We start from the raw sequence: 20,679 nt of genomic DNA, 5'->3' as shown, positions 1-20,679 counted from the left end.
GCCGGCGGATCGCTGACGTGCTGCTTTTAAGTGCTGCGCCTGGGAGCGTGGCCTGCGCAGACAAATCGATGAGCAGAATCTCTGGGAGATGATCAGGCCGGCACTTGTTTATGGCTTGGAAATTCTTCGGAACTTCTATGTGCAGCCTGCGAATGACAGTAGACGCAGATTAAGCGTGTTCTTCAGTGTCGTCTACTGCTGCTGCGTGCGAGTGCCGGAGGAATGCTGATGTGCTGCTTTTAAATGCTGCGCCTGGAAGCCTGGCCTGCGCAGACCACTCGATGCGCAGAATCCCTGGGAGATGATCAGGCCGGCGCACTTGTTTTTTGGCTTGGATATACTTCAGAACTTCTAGGTAACAGCCTGCGAATGATAGTAGACGCAGTTTATGCGTGTTGTCCAGTGACGTCCACTGCTGATGCGTGCGAGTGCCGGTGGATCGCTGAAGTGCTGCTTTTAAATGCTGCGCCTGCGGGCCTGGCCTGCGCAGACCACTCGATGCGCAGAATCCCTTGGAGATGATCAGGCCGGGCACTTGTTTTTCGGCTTGGAAATACTTCGGAACTTCTAGGTGCAGCCTGCGAAGGATGGTAGACGCAGTTTCACCGTGTTCTCTAGTGTCATCCACTGCTGCTGCGTGCGAGGGCCGGCGGATCGCTGACGTGCTGCTTTTAAATGCTGCGCCTGGGGGCCTGGCCTGCGCAGACCACTCGATGCGCAGAATTCCTTGGAGATGATCAGGCCAGCGCACTTATTGTTGGCTTGGAAATGCTTCGGAACTTCTAGGTACAGCCTGCGAAGGATAGTAGACGCAGTTTAAGTGTGTTCTCCAGTGTCGTCCACTGCTGCTGGGTGCGAGTGCCGGCGGATCGCTGACGTGCTGCTTTTAAATGCTGCGCCTGCGGGCCCGGCCTGCGCAGAGCGCTCGATGCGCAGAATCCCTTGGAGATGATCAGGCCGGCGCACTTGTTTTTGGGTTGGAAATATTCGTAACTTCTAGGTGCAGTCTGCGAAGGATAGACGCAGTTTAAGGGTTTTCTCCAGTATCGTCCACTGCTGCTGCGTGCGAGTGCCGGTGTATCGCTGAAGTGCTGCTTTTAAATGCTACGCCTGGGAGCCTGGCCTGCGCAGACTACTCGATGCGCAGAATCCCTTGGAGATGATCAGGCCGGCGCACTTGTTGTTGGCTCGGAAATATTTCGTAACTTCTAGGTGCAGTCTGCGAAGGATAGACGCAGTTTAAGGGTTTTCTCCAGTATCGTCCACTGCTGCTGCGTGCGAGTGCCGGTGTATCGCTGACGTGCTGCTTTTAAATGCTGCGCCTGTGGGGCCTGACCTGCGCAGACCACTCTATGCGCAGAATCCCTAGAGATGATCAGGCCGGCGCACTTGTTTTTGGCTTGGAAATACTTCGTAACTTCTAGGTGCAGCGTGCGAAGGAAAGACGCTGTTTAAGGGTGTTCTCCAGTATCGTCCACTGCTGCTGCGTGCGAGTGCCGGCGGATCGCTGAAGTGGTACTCTTAAATGCTGCGCCTGGGTGCCTGGCCTGCGCAGACCACTCTATGCGCAGAATCCCTGGAGATGATCAGGCCGGCGCACTTGTTTTTGGCTTGGAAATATTTCGGATCTTCTAGGTACCGCCTGCGAAGGATAGTACACGCAGTTTAAGGATGTTATCCAGTGTCGTCCACTGCTGCTCCGTGCGAGTGCCGGCGGATCGCTGACGTGCTGCTTTCAAATTCTGCGCTTGGGGGCCTGGCCTGCGCAGACCACTCGATGCGCAGTATTCTTTGGAAATGATCAGGCGGGGCACTCGTTTTTGGCTTGGAAATAATTCCGAACTTCTAGGTGCAGCCTGAGAAGGGTAGCAGACACAGTTTAAGCGTTTTCTCCAGTGTCGTCTACTGCTGCTGCGTGCGTGTGCCGGCGGATCGCTGACGTGCTGCTTTTAAGTGCTGCGCCTGGTGGCCTGGCCTGCGCAGACCACTCGAAGCGCAGAATACCTTGGAGATGATCAGGCCGGCGCACTTGTTTGTGGCTTGGAAATACTTCGGAACTTCTTGGTACAGCCTGCGAAGAATAGTAGACGCAGTTTAAGCGTGTTCTCAAGTGTCGTCCACAGCTGCTGCGTGCAAATGTCGGCGGATCGCTGACGTGCTGGTTTTAAATGCTTCGCCTGGGGGCCTGGCCTGTGCAGACCACTCTATGCGCAGAATCCCTAGAGATAATCAGGTCGGCGCACTTGTTTTTGGCTTGGAAATACTTCGTAACTTCTAGGTGCTGCCTGCGAAGGATAGACGCAGTTTAAGGGCGTTCTCCAGTATCGTCCACTGCTGCTGCGTGCGAGTGCCGGCGGATCGCGGAAGTGGTACTGTTAAATGCTGCGCCTGGGTGCCTGGCCTGCGCAGACCACTCGATAAACAGCATTCTTGTCAGATGGTCAGGCCGGCGCACTTGTTTTTGGCTTGGAAATACTTCAGAACTTCTAAGTGTAGCCTGCAAAGGATAGTAGACGCAGTTTAAGCGTGTTCTCCAGTATCGTCTACTGCTGCTGCGTGCGAGTGCCTGCGGATCGCTGAAGTGGTTCTTTTAAATGCTGCGCCTGGGGGCCTGGGCTGCGCAGACCACTCTATGCGCAGAATCCCTGGAGATTATCAGGCCGGCACACTTGTTTTTGGCTTGGAAATATTTCGGAACTTCTAGGTGCAGCCTGCGAAGGATAGTAGACGCAGCTTAAGGGTGTTCTCCAGTATCGTCTACTGCTGCTGCGTGCGAGTGCCGGCGGATCGCTGACGTGCTGCTTTTAAATGCTGCGCTTGGGGGTCTGGCCTGCGCAGACCACTCGATGCGCAGAATCCCTTGGAGATGATCAGGCCAGCGCACTTTTTGTTGGCTTGGAAATGCTTCGGAACTTCTAGGTACAGCCTGCGAAGGATAGTAGACGCAGTTTAAGTGTGTTCTCCAGTGTCGTCCACTGCTGCTGGGTGCGAGTGCCGGCGGATCGCTGACGTGCTGCTTTTAAATGCTGCGCCTGCGGGCCCGGCCTGCACAGACCGCTCGATACGCAGAATCCTTTGGAGATGATCAGGCCGGCGCACTTGTTTTTGGGTTGGAAATACTTCGTAACTTCTAGGTGCAGCCTGCGAAGGATAGACGCAGTTTAAGGGTGTTCTCCAGTATCGTCCACTGCTGCTGCGTGCGAGTGCCGGCGGATCGCTGACGTGCTGCTTTTAAATGCTGCGCCTGGGGGCCTGGTCTGCGCAGACCACTCGATGCGCAGAATTCCTGGGAGATGATCAGGCCGGCGCACTTGTTTTTTGGCTTGGAAATACTTCGGAACTTCTAGATGCAGCCTGCGAAGGATGGTAGACGCAGTTTAAGCGTGTTCTCCAGTGTCGTCCACTGCTGATGCGTGCGAGTGCCGGTGGATCGCTGAAGTGCTGCTTTTAAATGCTGCGCCTGGGGGCCTGGCCTGCGCAGACCACTCGATGCGCAGAATCCCTTGGAGATGATCAGGCCGGCGCACATGTTGTTGGCTTGGAAATGCTTCGGAACTTCTAGGTACAGCCTGCGAAGGATAGTAGACGCAGTTTAAGTGTGCTCTCCAGTGTCGTCCACTGCTGCTGGGTGCGAGTGCCGGCGGATCGCTGACGTGCTGCTTTTAAATGCTGCGCCTGCGGGCCTGGCCTGCGCAGATCACTCGATGCGCAGAATCCCTTGGAGGTGATCAGGCGGGGCACTTGTTTTTCGGCTTGGAAATACTTCGGAACTTCTAGGTGCAGCCTGCGAAGGATGGTAGACGCAGTTTAACCGTGTTCACTAGTGTCGTCCACTGCTGCTGCGTGCGAGTGCCGGCGGATCACTGACGTGCTGCCTTTAAATGCTGCGCCTGGGGGCCTGGCCTGCGCAGACCACTCTATGCGCAGAGTCCCTAGTGATGATCAGGCCGGCGCACTAGTTTTTGGCTTGGAAATACTTCGGAACGTCTAGGTGCAGCCTGCGAAGGATAGTAGACGCAGTTTAAGGGTGTTCTCCAGTGTCGTCCACTGCTGCTACGTGCGAGTGCCGGCGGATCGCTGAAGTGGTGCTTTTAAATGCTGCGCCTGTGGGCCTGGCCTGCGCAGACCACTCTATGCGCAGAATCCCTGGAGATGATCAGGCCGGCGCACTTGTTTTTGGCTTGGAAATACTTCGGAATTTCTAGGTGCAGTCTGCGAAGGATAGTAGACGCAGTTTAAGCGTGTTCTCTAGAGTCGTCTACTGCTGCTGCGTGCGAGTGCCGGCGGATCGCTGAGGTGCTACATTTAAATGCTGCGTCTGGTGGCCTGGCCTGCGCAGACCACTTGAAGCGCAGAATACCTTGGAGATGATCAGGCCGGCGCACTTGTTTGTGGCTTGGAAATACTTCGGAACTTCTTGGTACAGCCTGCGAAGGATAGACGCAGTTTAAGTGTGTTCTCCAGTATCCTCCACTGCTGCTGCGTGCGAGTGCCGGCGGACCGCTGAAGTGGTACTCATAAATGCTGCGCCTGGGTGCCTGGCCTGCGCGCACCGCTCGATAAACAGCATTCTTGTGAGATGGTCAGGCCGGCGCACTTGTTTTTGGCTTGAAAATACTTCAGAACTTCTAGGTGCAGCCTGCGAAGGATAGTAGATGCAGTTTAAGGGTGTTCTGCAGTATCGTCTACTGCTGCTGCGTGCGCGTGTCTGCGGATCGCTGAAGTGGTTCTTTTAAATGCTGCGCCTGGGGGCGTGGGCTGCGCAGACCACTCTATGCGCAGAATCCCTGGAGATGATCAGGCCGGCGCACTTGTTTTTGGCTTGGAAATACTTCGGAACATCTAGGTGCAGCCTGCGAAGGATAGTAGACGCAGTTTAAGGGTGTTCTCCAGTGTCGTCAACTGCTGCTACGTGCGAGTGCCGGCGGATCGCTGAAGTGGTGCTTTTAAATGCTGCGCCTGGGGGCCTGGCCTGCGCAGACCACTCTATGCGCAGAATCCCTGGAGATGATCAGGCCGGCGCACTTGTTTTTTGGCTTGGAAATACTTCGGAACTTCTAGGTGCAGCCTGCGAAGGATGGTAGACGCAGTTTAAGCGTGTTCTCCAGTGTCGTCCACTGCTGATGCGTGCGAGTGCCGGTGGAACGCTGAAGTGCTGCTTTTAAATGCTGCGCCTGGGGGCCTGGCCTGCGCAGACCACTCGATGCGCAGAATCCCTTGGAGATGATCAGGCCGGCGCACATGTTGTTGGCTTGGAAATGCTTCGGAACTTCTAGGTACAGCCTGCGAAGGATAGTAGACGCAGTTTAAGTGTGCTCTCCAGTGTCGTCCACTGCTGCTGGGTCCGAGTGCCGGCGGATCGCTGACGTGCTGCTTTTAAATGCAGCGCCTGCGGGCCTGGCCTGCGCAGATCACTCGATGCGCAGAATCCCTTGGAGATGATCAGGCGGGGCACTTGTTTTTCGGCTTGGAAATACTTCGGAACTTCTAGGTGCAGCCTGCGAAGGATGGTAGACGCAGTTTAACCGTGTTCACTAGTGTTGTCCACTGCTGCTCCGTGCGAGCGCCGGCGGATCGCTGACGTGCTGCTTTTAAATGCTGCGCGTGGGGGTCTGGCCTGCGCAGACCACTCGATGCGCAGTATTCCTTGGAAATGATCAGGCGGGGCACTTGTTTTTGGCTTGGAAATAATTCCGAACTTCTAGGTGCAGCCTGAGAAGGGTAGCAGACACAGTTTAAGCGTTTTCTCCAGTGTCGTCTACTGCTGCTGCGTGCGTGTGCCGGCGGATCGCTGACGTGCTGCTTTTAAGTGCTGCGCCTGGTGGCCTGGCCTGCGCAGACCACTCGAAGCGCAGAATACCTTGGAGATGATCAGGCCGGCGCACTTGTTTGTGGCTTGGAAATACTTCGGAACTTCTAGGTGCAGCCTGCGAAGGATGGTAGACGCAGTTTAACCGTGTTCACTAGTGTTGTCCACTGCTGCTCCGTGTGAGCGCCGGCGGATCGCTGACGTGCTGCTTTTAAATGCTGCGCGTGGGGGTCTGGCCTGCGCAGACCACTCGATGCGCAGTATTCCTTGGAAATGATCAGGCGGGGCACTTGTTTTTGGCTTGGAAATAATTCCGAACTTCTAGGTGCAGCCTGAGAAGGGTAGCAGACACAGTTTAAGCGTTTTCTCCAGTGTCGTCTACTGCTGCTGCGTGCGTGTGCCGGCGGATCGCTGACGTGCTGCTTTTAAGTGCTGCGCCTGGTGGCCTGGCCTGCGCAGACCACTCGAAGCGCAGAATACCTTGGAGATGATCAGGCCGGCGCACTTGTTTGTGGCTTGGAAATACTTCGGAACTTCTTGGTACAGACTGCGAAGAATAGTAGACGCAGTTTAAGCGTGTTCTCAAGTGTCGTCCACAGCTGCTGCGTGCAAATGTCGGCGGATCGCTGACGTGCTGGTTTTAAATGCTTCGCCTGGGGGCCTGGCCTGTGCAGACCACTCTATGCGCAGAATCCTTAGAGATAATCAGGTCGGCGCACTTGTTTTTGGCTTGGAAATACTTCCTAACTTCTAGGTGCTGCCTGCGAAGGATAGACGCAGTTTAAGGGTGTTCTCCAGTATCGTCCACTGCTGCTGCGTGCGAGTGCCGGCGGATCGCTGAAGTGGTACTGTTAAATGCTGCGCCTGGGTGCCTGGCCTGCGCAGACCACTCGATAAACAGCATTCTTGTCAGATGGTCAGGCCGGCGCACTTGTTTTTGGCTTGGAAATACTTCAGAACTTCTAGGTGTAGCCTGCAAAGGATAGTAGACGCAGATTAAGCGTGTTCTCCAGTATCGTCTACTGCTGCTGCGTGCGAGTGCCTGCGGATCGCTGAAGTGGTTCTTTTAAATGCTGCGCCTGGGGGCCTGGGCTGCGCAGACCACTCTATGCGCAGAATCCCTGGAGATGATCAGGCCGGCACACTTGTTTTTGGCTTGGAAATATTTCGGAACTTCTAGGTGCAGCCTGCGAAGGATAGTAGACGCAGCTTAAGGGTGTTCTCCAGTATCGTCTACTGCTGCTGCGTGCGAGTGCCTGCGGAACGCTGAAGTGGTTCTTTTAAATGCTGCGCCTGGGGGCCTGGGCTGCGCAGACCACTCTATGCGCAGAATCCCTGGAGATGATCAGGCCGGCGCACTTGTTTTTGGCTTGGAAATATTTCGGAACTTCTAGGTTCAGCCTGCGAAGGATAGTAGACGCAGTTTAAGGGCGTTCTCCAGTGTCGTCCACTGCTGCTACGTGCGAGTGCCGGCGGATCGCTGAAGTGGTGCTTATAAATGCTGCGCCTGGGGGCCTGGCCTGCGCAGACCACTCTATGCGCAGAATCCCTGGAGATGATCAGGCCGGCGCACTTGTTTTTGGCTTGGAAATACTTCGGAATTTCTAGGTGCAGCCTGCGAAGGATAGTAGACGCAGTTTAAGGATGTTATCCAGTGTCGTCCACTGCTGCTCCGTGCGAGTGCCGGCGGATCGCTGACGTGCTGCTTTTAAATGCTGCGCTTGGGGGTCTGGCCTGCGCAGACCACTCGATGCGCAGAATCCCTTGGAGATGATCAGGCCAGCGCACTTTTTGTTGGCTTGGAAATGCTTCGGAACTTCTAGGTACAGCCTGCGAAGGATAGTAGACGCAGTTTAAGTGTGTTCTCCAGTGTCGTCCACTGCTGCTGGGTGCGAGTGCCGGCGGATCGCTGACGTGCTGCTTTTAAATGCTGCGCCTGCGGGCCCGGCCTGCACAGACCGCTCGATGCGCAGAATCCCTTGGAGATGATCAGGCCGGCGCACTTGTTTTTGGGTTGGAAATACTTCGTAACTTCTAGGTGCAGCCTGCGAAGGATAGACGCAGTTTAAGGGTGTTCTCCAGTATCGTCCACTGCTGCTGCGTGCGAGTGCCGGCGGATCGCTGACGTGCTGCTTTTAAATGCTGCGCCTGGGGGCCTGGTCTGCGCAGACCACTCGATGCGCAGAATTCCTGGGAGATGATCAGGCCGGCGCACTTGTTTTTTGGCTTGGAAATACTTCGGAACTTCTAGGTGCAGCCTGCGAAGGATGGTGGACGCAGTTTAAGCGTGTTCTCCAGTGTCGTCCACTGCTGATGCGTGCGAGTGCCGGTGGATCGCTGAAGTGCTGCTTTTAAATGCTGCGCCTGCGGGCCTGGCCTGCGCAGATCACTCGATGCGCAGAATCCCTTGGAGGTGATCAGGCGGGGCACTTGTTTTTCGGCTTGGAAATACTTCGGAACTTCTAGGTGCAGCCTGCGAAGGATGGTAGACGCAGTTTAACCGTGTTCACTAGTGTCGTCCACTGCTGCTGCGTGCGAGTGCCGGCGGATCACTGACGTGCTGCCTTTAAATGCTGCGCCTGGGGGCCTGGCCTGCGCAGACCACTCTATGCGCAGAGTCCCTAGAGATGATCAGGCCGGCGCACTAGTTTTTGGCTTGGAAATACTTCGGAACTTCTAGGTGCAGCCTGCGAAGGATAGTAGATGCAGTTTAAGGGTGTTCTGCAGTATCGTCTACTGCTGCTGCGTGCGCGTGTCTGCGGATCGCTGAAGTGGTTCTTTTAAATGCTGCGCCTGGGGGCGTGGGCTGCGCAGACCACTCTATGCGCAGAATCCCTGGAGATGATCAGGCCGGCGCACTTGTTTTTGGCTTGGAAATACTTCCGAACATCTAGGTGCAGCCTGCGAAGGATAGTAGACGCAGTTTAAGGGTGTTCTCCAGTGTCGTCAACTGCTGCTACGTGCGAGTGCCGGCGGATCGCTGAAGTGGTGCTTTTAAATGCTGCGCCTGGGGGCCTGGCCTGCGCAGACCACTCTATGCGCAGAATCCCTGGAGATGATCAGGCCGGCGCACTTGGTTTTTGGCTTGGAAATACTTCGGAACTTCTAGGTGCAGCCTGCGAAGGATGGTAGACGCAGTTTAAGCGTGTTCTCCAGTGTCGTCCACTGCTGATGCGTGCGAGTGCCGGTGGAACGCTGAAGTGCTGCTTTTAAATGCTGCGCCTGGGGGCCTGGCCTGCGCAGACCACTCGATGCGCAGAATCCCTTGGAGATGATCAAGCCGGCGCACATGTTGTTGGCTTGGAAATGCTTCGGAACTTCTAGGTACAGCCTGCGAAGGATAGTAGACGCAGTTTAAGTGTGCTCTCCAGTGTCGTCCACTGCTGCTGGGTCCGAGTGCCGGCGGATCGCTGACGTGCTGCTTTTAAATGCTGCGCCTGCGGGCCTGGCCTGCGCAGATCACTCGATGCGCAGAATCCCTTGGAGATGATCAGGCGGGGCACTTGTTTTTCGGCTTGGAAATACTTCGGAACTTCTAGGTGCAGCCTGCGAAGGATGGTAGACGCAGTTTAACCGTGTTCACTAGTGTTGTCCACTGCTGCTCCGTGCGAGCGCCGGCGGATCGCTGACGTGCTGCTTTTAAATGCTGCGCGTGGGGGTCTGGCCTGCGCAGACCACTCGATGCGCAGTATTCCTTGGAAATGATCAGGCGGGGCACTTGTTTTTGGCTTGGAAATAATTCCGAACTTCTAGGTGCAGCCTGAGAAGGGTAGCAGACACAGTTTAAGCGTTTTCTCCAGTGTCGTCTACTGCTGCTGCTTGCGTGTGCCGGCGGATCGCTGACGTGCTGCTTTTAAGTGCTGCGCCTGGTGGCCTGGCCTGCGCAGACCACTCGAAGCGCAGAATACCTTGGAGATGATCAGGCCGGCGCACTTGTTTGTGGCTTGGAAATACTTCGGAACTTCTTGGTACAGACTGCGAAGGATAGACGCAGTTTAAGGGTGTTCTCCAGTATAGTCCACTGCTGCTGCGTGCGAGTGCCGGCGGATCGCTGAAGTGGTACTCTTAAATGCTGCGCCTGGGTGCCTGGCCTGCGCAGACCACTCGATAAACAGCATTCTTGTGAGATGGTCAGGCCGGCGCACTTGTTTTTGGCTTGGAACTACTTCAGAACTTCTAGGTGTAGCCTGCAAAGGATAGTAGAAGCAGTTTAAGCGTGTTCTCCAGTATCGTCTACTGCTGCTGCATGCGAGTGCCTGCGGATCGCTGAAGTGGTTCTTTTAAATGCTGCGCCTGGGGGCCTGGGCTGCGCAGACCACTCTATGCGCAGAATCCCTGGAGGTGATCAGGCCGGCACACTTGTTTTTGGCTTGGAAATATTTCGGAACTTCTAGGTGCAGCCTGCGAAGGATAGTAGACGCAGCTTAAGGGTGTTCTCCAGTATCGTCTACTGCTGCTGCGTGCGAGTGCCTGCGGATCGCTGAAGTGGTTCTTTTAAATTCTGAGCCTGGGGGCCTGGGCTGCGCAGACCACTCTATGCGCAGAATCCCTGGAGATGATCAGGCCGGCGCACTTGTTTTTGGCTTGGAAATATTTCGGAACTTCTAGGTGCAGCCTGCGAAGGATAGTAGACGCAGTTTAAGGGCGTTATCCAGTGTCGTCCACTGCTGCTACGTGCGAGTGCCGGCGGATCGCTGAAGTGGTGCTTTTAAATGCTGCGCCTGGGGGCCTGGCCTGCGCAGACCACTCTATGCGCAGAATCCCTGGAGATGATCAGGCCGGCGCACTTGTTTTTGGCTTGGAAATACTACGGAATTTTAGGTGCAGCCTGCGAAGGATAGTAGACGCAGTTTAAGGATGTTATCCAGTGTCGTCCACTGCTGCTCCGTGCGAGTGCCGGCGGATCGCTGACGTGCTGCTTTTAAATGCTGCGCTTGGGGGCCTGGCCTGCGCAGACCACTCGATGCGTAGTATCCCTTGAAAATGATCAGGCCGGGCACTTGTTTTTGGCTTGGAAATACTTCCGAACTTTTAGGTGCAGCATGAGAAGGATAGCAGACACAGTTTAAGCGTGTTCTCCAGTGTCGTCTACTGCTGCTGCGTGCGTGTGCCGGCGGATCGCTGACGTGCTGCTTTTAAGTGTTGCGCCTGGGAGCGTGGCCTGCGCAGACAAATCGATGAGCAGAATCTCTGGGAGATGATCAGGCCGGGCACTTGTTTATGGCTTGGAAATTCTTCGGAACTTCTAGGTGCAGCCTGCGAATGACAGTAGATGCAGATTAAGCGTGTTCTTCAATGTCGTCTACTGCTGCTGCGTGCGAGTTCCGGAGGATTGCTGATGTGCTGCTTTTAAATGCTGCGCCTCGAAGCCTGGCCTGCGCAGACCACTCGATGCGCAGAATCCCTGGGAGATGATCCGGCCGGCGCACTTGTTTTTTGGCTTAGATATACTTCAGAACTTCTAGGTGCAGCCTGCGAATGATAGTAGACGCAGTTTATGCGTGTTGTCCAGTGACGTCCACAGCTGATGCGTGCGAGTGCCGGTGGATCGCTGAAGTGCTGCTTTTAAATGCTGCGCCTTCGGGCCTGGCCTGCGCAGACCACTCGATGCGCAGAATCCCTTGGAGATGATCAGGCCAAGCACTTGTTTTTCGGCTTGGAAATACTTCGGAACCTCTAGGTACAGCCTGCGAAGGATAGTAGACGCAGTTTAAGTGTGTTCTCCAGTGTCGTCCACTGCTGCTGGGTGAGAGTGCCGGCAGATCGCTGACGTGCTGCTTTTAAATGCTGTGCCTGGGGGCATGGCCTACGCAGACCACTCGATGCGCAGAATTCCTTGGAGATGATCAGGCCGGCGCACTTGTTTTTGGCTTGAAAATACTTCGGAACTTCTAGGTACAGCCTGCGAAGGATAGTAGACGCAGTTTAAGGATGTTATCCAGTGTCGTCCACTGCTGCTCCGTGCGATTGCCGGCGGATCGCTGACGTGCTGCTTTTAAATGCTGCGCCTGTGGGGCCTGACCTGCGCAGACCACTCTATGCGCAGAATCCCTAGAGATGATCAGGCCGGCGCACTTGTTTTTGGCTTGGAAATACTTCGTAACTTCTAGGTGCAGCCTGCGAAGGAAAGACGCTGTTTAAGGCTGTTCTCCAGTATCGTCCACTGCTGCTGCGTGCGAGTGCCGGCGGATCGCTGAAGTGGTACTCTTAAATGCTGCGCCTGGGTGCCTGGCCTGCGCAGACCACTCTATGCGCAGAATCCCTGGAGATGATCAGGCCGGCGCACTTGGTTTTGGCTTGGAAATACTTTGTTACTTCTAGGTGCAGCCTGCTAAGGGCAGTAGACGCAGTTTAAGGGTGTTCTCCAGTATCGTCCACTGCTGCTGCGTGCGAGTCCCGGCGGATCGCTGAAGTGGTGCTTTTAAATGCTGCGCCTGGGGGCCTGGCCTGCGCAGACCACTCGATGCGCAGAATACCTTGGAGATGATCAGGCCGGCGCACTTGTTTTTGGCTTGGAAATACTTCGGAACTTCTAGGTACAGCCTGCGAAGGATAGTACACGCAGTTTAAGGATGTTATCCAGTGTCGTCCACTGCTGCTCCGTGCGAGTGCCGGCGGATCGCTGACGTGCTGCTTTTAAATGCTGCGCTTGGGGGCCTGCCCTGCGCAGACCACTCGATGCGCAGTATTCCTTGGAAATGATCAGGCGGGGCACTTGTTTTTGGCTTGGAAATAATTCCGAACTTCTAGGTGCAGCCTGAGAAGGGTAGCAGACACAGTTTAAGCGTGTTCTCAAGTGTCGTCCACAGCTGCTGCGTGCGAGTGTCGGCGGATCGCTGACGTGCTGGTTTTAAATGCTTCGCCTGGGGGCCTGGCCTGTGCAGACCACTCTATGCGCAGAATCCCTAGAGATGATCAGGTCGGCGCACTTGTTTTTGGCTTGGAAATACTTCGTAACTTCTAGGTGCTGCCTGCGAAGGATAGACACAGTTTAAGCGTGTTCTCCAGTGTCGTCTACTGCTGCTGCGTGCGTGTGCCGGCGGATCGCTGACGTGCTGCTTTTAAGTGCTGCGCCTGGGAGCGTGGCCTGCGCAGACAAATCGATGAGCAGAATCTCTGGGAGATGATCAGGCCGGGCACTTGTTTATGGCTTGGAAATTCTTCGGAACTTCTAGGTGCAGCCTGCGAATGACAGTAGACGCAGATTAAGCGTGTTCTTCAGTGTCGTCTACTGCTGCTGCGTGCGAGTGCCGGAGGATTGCTGATGTGCTGCTTTTAAATGCTGCGCCTGGAAGCCTGGCCTGCGCAGACCACTCGATGCGCAGAATCCCTGGGAGATGATCAGGCCGGCGCACTTGTTTTTTGGCTTGGATATACTTCAGAACTTCTAGGTGCAGCCTGCGAATGATAGTAGACGCAGTTTATGCGTGTTGTCCAGTGACGTCCACTGCTGATGCGTGCGAGTGCCGGTGGATCGCTGAAGTGCTGCTTTTAAATGCTGCGCCTGGGGGCCTGGCCTGCGCACACCACTCTATGCGCAGAATCCCTGGAGATGATCAGGCCGGCGCACTTGTTTTTGCCTTGGAAATAGTTCGGAATTTCTAGGTGCAGCCTGCGAAGGATAGTAGACGCAGTTTAAGGATGTTATCCAGTGTCGTCCACTGCTGCTCCGTGCGAGTGCCGGCGGATCGCTGACGTGCTGCTTTTAAATGCTGCGCTTGGGGACCTGGCCTGCGCAGACCACTCGATGCGTAGTATACCTTGAAAATGATCAGGCCGGGCACTTGTTTTGGCTTGGAAATACTTCCGAACTTCTAGGTGCAGCCTGCGAATGACAGTAGACGCAGATTAAGCGTGTTCTTCAGTGTCGTCTACTGCTGCTGCGTGCGAGTGCCGGAGGATTGCTGATGTGCTGCTTTTAAATGCTGCGCCTGGAAGCCTGGCCTGCGCAGACCACTCGATGCGCAGAATCCCTGGGAGATGATCAGGCCGGCGCACTTGTTTTTTGGCTTGGATATACTTCAGAACTTCTAGGTGCAGCCTGCGAATGATAGTAGACGCAGTTTATGCGTGTTGTCCAGTGACGTCCACTGCTGATGCGTGCGAGTGCCGGTGGATCGCTGAAGTGCTGCTTTTAAATGCTGCGCCTGCGGGCCTGGCCTGCGCAGACCACTCGATGCGCAGAATCCCTTGGAGATGATCAGGCCGGGCACTTGTTTTTCGGCTTGGAAATACTTCGGAACTTCTAGGTGCAGCCTGCGAAGGATGGTAGACGCAGTTTAACCGTGTTCTCTAGTGTCATCCACTGCTGCTGCGTGCGAGTGCCGGCGGATCGCTGACGTGCTGCTTTTAAATGCTGCGCCTGGGGGCCTGGCCTGCGCAGACCACTCGATGCGCAGAATTCCTTGGAGATGATCAGGCCAGCGCACTTATTGTTGGCTTGGAAATGCTTCGGAACTTCTTGGCACAGCCTGCGAAGGATAGGCGCAGTTTAAGGGTGTTCTCCAGTATCCTCCACAGCTGCTGCGTGCGAGTGCCGGCGGACCGCTGAAGTGGTACTCATAAATGCTGCGCCTGGGTGCCTGGCCTGCGCACACCGCTCGATAAACAGCATTCTTGTGAGATGGTCAGGCCGGCGCACTTGTTTTTGGCTTGGAAATACTTCAGAACTTCTAGGTGCAGCCTGCGAAGGATAGTAGATGCAGTTTAAGGGTGTTCTGCAGTATCGTCTACTGCTGCTGCGTGCGCGTGTCTGCGGATCGCTGAAGTGGTTCTTTTAAATGCTGCGCCTGGGGGCGTGGGCTGCGCAGACCACTCGATGCGCAGAATTCCTGGGAGATGATCAGGCCGGCGCACTTGTTTTTGGCTTGGAAATACTTCGGAACATCTAGGTGCAGCCTGCGAAGGATAGCAGACGCAGTTTAAGGGTGTTCTCCAGTGTCGTCAACTGCTGCTACTTGCGAGTGCCGGGGGATCGCTGACGTGCTGCTTTTAAATGCTGTGCCTGGGGGCCTGGCCTGCGCAGACCACTCGATGCGCAGAATTCCTTGGAGATGATCAGGCCGGCGCACTTGTTTTTGCTTGAAAATACTTCGGAACTTCTAGGTACAGCCTGCGAAGGATAGTAGACGCAGTTTAAGGATGTTATCCAGTGTCGTCCACTGCTGCTCCGTGCGATTGCCGGCGGATCGCTGACGTGCTGCTTTTAAATGCTGCGCCTGTGGGGCCTGACCTGCGCAGACCACTCTATGCGCAGAATCCCTAGAGATGATCAGGCCGGCGCACTTGTTTTTGGCTTGGAAATACTTCGTAACTTCTAGGTGCAGCCTGCGAAGGAAAGACGCTGTTTAAGGGTGTTCTCCAGTATCGTCCACTGCTGCTGCGTGCGAGTGCCGGCGGATCGCTGAAGTGGTACTCTTAAATGCTGCGCCTGGGTGCCTGTCCTGCGCAGACCACTCTATGCGCAGAATCCCTGGAGATGATCAGGCCGGCGCACTTGGTTTTGGCTTGGAAATACTTTGTTACTTCTAGGTGCAGCCTGCTAAGGGCAGTAGACGCAGTTTAAGGGTGTTCTCCAGTATCGTCCACTGCTGCTGCGTGCGAGTCCCGGCGGATCGCTGAAGTGGTGCTTTTAAATGCTGCGCCTGGTGGCCTGGCCTGCGCAGACCACTCGATGCGCAGAATACCTTGGAGATGATCAGGCCGGCGCACTTGTTTTTGGCTTGGAAATATTTCGGATCTTCTAGGTACCGCCTGCGAAGGATAGTACACGCAGTTTAAGGATGTTATCCAGTGTCGTCCACTGCTGCTCCGTGCGAGTGCCGGCGGATCGCTGACGTGCTGCTTTTAAATGCTGCGCTTGGGGGCCTGGCCTGCGCAGACCACTCGATGCGCAGTAATCTTTGGAAATGATCAGGCGGGGCACTTGTTTTTGGCTTGGAAATAATTCCGAACTTCTAGGTGCAGCCTGAGAAGGGTAGCAGACACAGTTTAGGCGTTTTCTCCAGTGTCGTCTACTGCTGCTGCGTGCGTGTGCCGGCGGATCGCTGACGTGCTGCTTTTAAGTGCTGCGCCTGGTGGCCTGGCCTGCGCAGACCACTCGAAGCGCAGAATACCTTGGAGATGATCAGGCCGGCGCACTTGTTTGTGGCTTGGAAATACTTCGGAACTTCTTGGTACAGCCTGCGAAGAATAGTAGACGCAGTTTAAGCGTGTTCTCAAGTGTCGTCCACAGCTGCTGCGTGCAAATGTCGGCGGATCGCTGACGTGCTTGTTTTAAATGCTTCGCCTGGGGGCCTGGCCTGTGCAGACCACTCTATGTGCAGAATCCCTAGAGATAATCAGGTCGGCGCACTTGTTTTTGGCTTGGAAATACTTCGTAATTTCTAGGTGCTGCCTGCGAAGGATAGACGCAGTTTAAGGGTGTTCTCCAGTATCGTCCACTGCTGCTGCGTGCGAGTGCCGGCGGATCGCTGAAGTGGTACTCTTAAATGCTGCGCCTGGGGGCCTGGGCTGCGCAGACCACTCTATGCGCAGAATCCCTGGAGATGATCAGGCCGGCACACTTGTTTTTGGCTTGGAAATATTTCGGAACTTCTAGGTGCAGCCTGCGAAGGATAGTAGACGCAGCTTAAGGGTGTTCTCCAGTATCGTCTACTGCTGCTGCGTGCGAGTGCCTGCGGATCGCTGAAGTGGTTCTTTTAAATGCTGCGCCTGGGGGCCTGGGCTGCGCAGACCACTCTATGCGCAGAATCCCTGGAGATGATCAGGCCGGCGCACTTGTTTTTGGCTTGGAAATATTTCGGAACTTCTAGGTGCAGCCTGCGAAGGATTGTAGACGCAGTTTAAGGGCGTTCTCCAGTGTCGTCCACTGCTGCTACGTGCGAGTGCCGGCGGATCGCTGAAGTGGTGCTTTTAAATGCTGCGCCTGGGGGCCTGGCCTGCGCAGACCACTCTATGCGCAGAATCCCTGGAGATGATCAGGCCGGCGCACTTGTTTTTGGCTTGGAAATACTTCGGAATTTCTAGGTGCAGCCTGCGAAGGATAGTAGACGCAGTTTAAGGATGTTATCCAGTGTCGTCCACTGCTGCTCCGTGCGAGTGCCGGCGGATCGCTGACGTGCTGCTTTTAAATGCTGCGCTTGGGGGTCTGGCCTGCGCAGACCACTTGATGCGCAGAATCCCTTGGAGATGATCAGGCCAGCGCACTTTTTGTTGGCTTGGAAATGCTTCGGAACTTCTAGGTACAGCCTGCGAAGGATAGTAGACGCAGTTTAAGTGTGTTCTCCAGTGTCGTCCACTGCTGCTGGGTGCGAGTGCCGGAGGATCGCTGACGTGCTGCTTTTAAATGCTGCGCCTGCGGGCCCGGCCTGCACAGACCGCTCGATGCGCAGAATCCCTTGGAGATGATCAGGCCGGCACACTTGTTTTTGGGTTGGAAATACTTCGTAACTTCTAGATGCAGCCTGCGAAGGATAGACGCAGTTTAAGGGTGTTCTCCAGTATCGTCCAGGATGGTAGACGCAGTTTAACCGTGTTCACTAGTGTCGTCCACTGCTGCTGCGTGCGAGTGCCGGCGGATCACTGACGTGCTGCCTTTAAATGCTGCGCCTGGGGGCCTGGCCTGCGCAGACCACTCTATGCGCAGAGTCCCTAGAGATGATCAGGCCGGCGCACTAGTTTTTGGCTTGGAAATACTTCGGAACGTCTAGGTGCAGCCTGCGAAGGATAGTAGACGCAGTTTAAGGGTGTTCTCCAGTGTCGTCCACTGCTGCTACGTGCGAGTGCCGGCGGATCGCTGAAGTGGTGCTTTTAAATGCTGCGCCTGTGGGCCTGGCCTGCGCAGACCACTCTATGCGCAGAATCCCTAGAGATGATCAGGCCGGCGCACTTGTTTTTGGCTTGGAAATACTTCGTAACTTCTAGGTGCAGCCTGCGAAGGAAAGACGCTGTTTAAGGGTGTTCTCCAGTATCGTCCACTGCTGCTGCGTGCGAGTGCCGGCGGATCGCTGAAGTGGTACTCTTAAATGCTGCGCCTGGGTGCCTGTCCTGCGCAGACCACTCTATGCGCAGAATCCCTGGAGATGATCAGGCCGGCGCACTTGGTTTTGGCTTGGAAATACTTTGTTACTTCTAGGTGCAGCCTGCTAAGGGCAGTAGACGCAGTTTAAGGGTGTTCTCCAGTATCGTCCACTGCTGCTGCGTGCGAGTCCCGGCGGATCGCTGAAGTGGTGCTTTTAAATGCTGCGCCTGGGGGCCTGGCCTGCGCAGACCACTCGATGCGCAGAATACCTTGGAGATGATCAGGCCGGCGCACTTGTTTTTGGCTTGGAAATATTTCGGATCTTCTAGGTACCGCCTGCGAAGGATAGTACACGCAGTTTAAGGATGTTATCCAGTGTCGTCCACTGCTGCTCCGTGCGAGTGCCGGCGGATCGCTGACGTGCTGCTTTTAAATGCTGCGCTTGGGGGCCTGGCCTGCGCAGACCACTCGATGCGCAGTATTCTTTGGAAATGATCAGGCGGGGCACTTGTTGTTGGCTTGGAAATGCTTCGGAACTTCTAGGTACAGCCTGCGAAGGATAGTAGACGCAGTTTAAGTGTGCTCTCCAGTGTCGTCCACTGCTGCTGGGTCCGAGTGCCGGCGGATCGCTGACGTGCTGCTTTTAAATGCTGCGCCTGGGGGCCTGGCCTGCGCAGACCACTCGATGCGCAGAATCCCTTGGAGATGATCAAGCCGGCGCACATGTTGTTGGCTTGGAAATGCTTCGGAACTTCTAGGTACAGCCTGCGAAGGATAGTAGACGCAGTTTAAGTGTGCTCTCCAGTGTCGTCCACTGCTGCTGGGTCCGAGTGCCGGCGGATCGCTGACGTGCTGCTTTTAAATGCTGCGCCTGCGGGCCTGGCCTGCGCAGATCACTCGATGCGCAGAATCCCTTGGAGATGATCAGGCGGGGCACTTGTTTTTCGGCTTGGAAATACTTCGGAACTTCTAGGTGCAGCCTGCGAAGGATGGTAGACGCAGTTTAACCGTGTTCACTAGTGTTGTCCACTGCTGCTCCGTGCGAGCGCCGGCGGATCGCTGACGTGCTGCTTTTAAATGCTGCGCGTGGGGGTCTGGCCTGCGCAGACCACTCGATGCGCAGTATTCCTTGGAAATGATCAGGCGGGGCACTTGTTTTTGGCTTGGAAATAATTCCGAACTTCTAGGTGCAGCCTGAGAAGGGTAGCAGACACAGTTTAAGCGTTTTCTCCAGTGTCGTCTACTGCTGCTGCTTGCGTGTGCCGGCGGATCGCTGACGTGCTGCTTTTAAGTGCTGCGCCTGGTGGCCTGGCCTGCGCAGACCACTCGAAGCGCAGAATACCTTGGAGATGATCAGGCCGGCGCACTTGTTTGTGGCTTGGAAATACTTCGGAACTTCTTGGTACAGACTGCGAAGGATAGACGCAGTTTAAGGGTGTTCTCCAGTATAGTCCACTGCTGCTGCGTGCGAGTGCCGGCGGATCGCTGAAGTGGTACTCTTAAATGCTGCGCCTGGGTGCCTGGCCTGCGCAGACCACTCGATAAACAGCATTCTTGTGAGATGGTCAGGCCGGCGCACTTGTTTTTGGCTTGGAACTACTTCAGAACTTCTAGGTGTAGCCTGCAAAGGATAGTAGAAGCAGTTTAAGCGTGTTCTCCAGTATCGTCTACTGCTGCTGCGTGCGAGTGCCTGCGGATCGCTGAAGTGGTTCTTTTAAATGCTGCGCCTGGGGGCCTGGGCTGCGCAGACCACTCTATGCGCAGAATCCCTGGAGGTGATCAGGCCGGCACACTTGTTTTTGGCTTGGAAATATTTCGGAACTTCTAGGTGCAGCCTGCGAAGGATAGTAGACGCAGCTTAAGGGTGTTCTCCAGTATCGTCTACTGCTGCTGCGTGCGAGTGCCTGCGGATCGCTGAAGTGGTTCTTTTAAATTCTGAGCCTGGGGGCCTGGGCTGCGCAGACCACTCTATGCGCAGAATCCCTGGAGATGATCAGGCCGGCGCACTTGTTTTTGGCTTGGAAATATTTCGGAACTTCTAGGTGCAGCCTGCGAAGGATAGTAGACGCAGTTTAAGGGCGTTATCCAGTGTCGTCCACTGCTGCTACGTGCGAGTGCCGGCGGATCGCTGAAGTGGTGCTTTTAAATGCTGCGCCTGGGGGCCTGGCCTGCGCAGACCACTCTATGCGCAGAATCCCTGGAGATGATCAGGCCGGCGCACTTGTTTTTGGCTTGGAAATACTACGGAATTTTAGGTGCAGCCTGCGAAGGATAGTAGACGCAGTTTAAGGATGTTATCCAGTGTCGTCCACTGCTGCTCCGTGCGAGTGCCGGCGGATCGCTGACGTGCTGCTTTTAAATGCTGCGCTTGGGGGCCTGGCCTGCGCAGACCACTCGATGCGTAGTATCCCTTGAAAATGATCAGGCCGGGCACTTGTTTTTGGCTTGGAAATACTTCCGAACTTCTAGGTGCAGCATGAGAAGGATAGCAGACACAGTTTAAGCGTGTTCTCCAGTGTCGTCTACTGCTGCTGCGTGCGTGTGCCGGCGGATCGCTGACGTGCTGCTTTTAAGTGTTGCGCCTGGGAGCGTGGCCTGCGCAGACAAATCGATGAGCAGAATCTCTGGGAGATGATCAGGCCGGGCACTTGTTTATGGCTTGGAAATTCTTCGGAACTTCTAGGTGCAGCCTGCGAATGACAGTAGATGCAGATTAAGCGTGTTCTTTAATGTCGTCTACTGCTGCTGCGCGCGAGTTCCGGAGGATTGCTGATGTGCTGCTTTTAAATGCTGCGCCTCGAAGCCTGGCCTGCGCAGACCACTCGATGCGCAGAATCCCTGGGAGATG

The sequence above is a fragment of the Amblyomma americanum genome, chromosome 6 (assembly GCF_052857255.1).
Source record: "Amblyomma americanum isolate KBUSLIRL-KWMA chromosome 6, ASM5285725v1, whole genome shotgun sequence".
NCBI classification, from domain to species: Eukaryota; Metazoa; Arthropoda; class Arachnida; order Ixodida; family Ixodidae; genus Amblyomma; species Amblyomma americanum.
Note: the sequence above shows the minus strand (reverse complement) of the source record.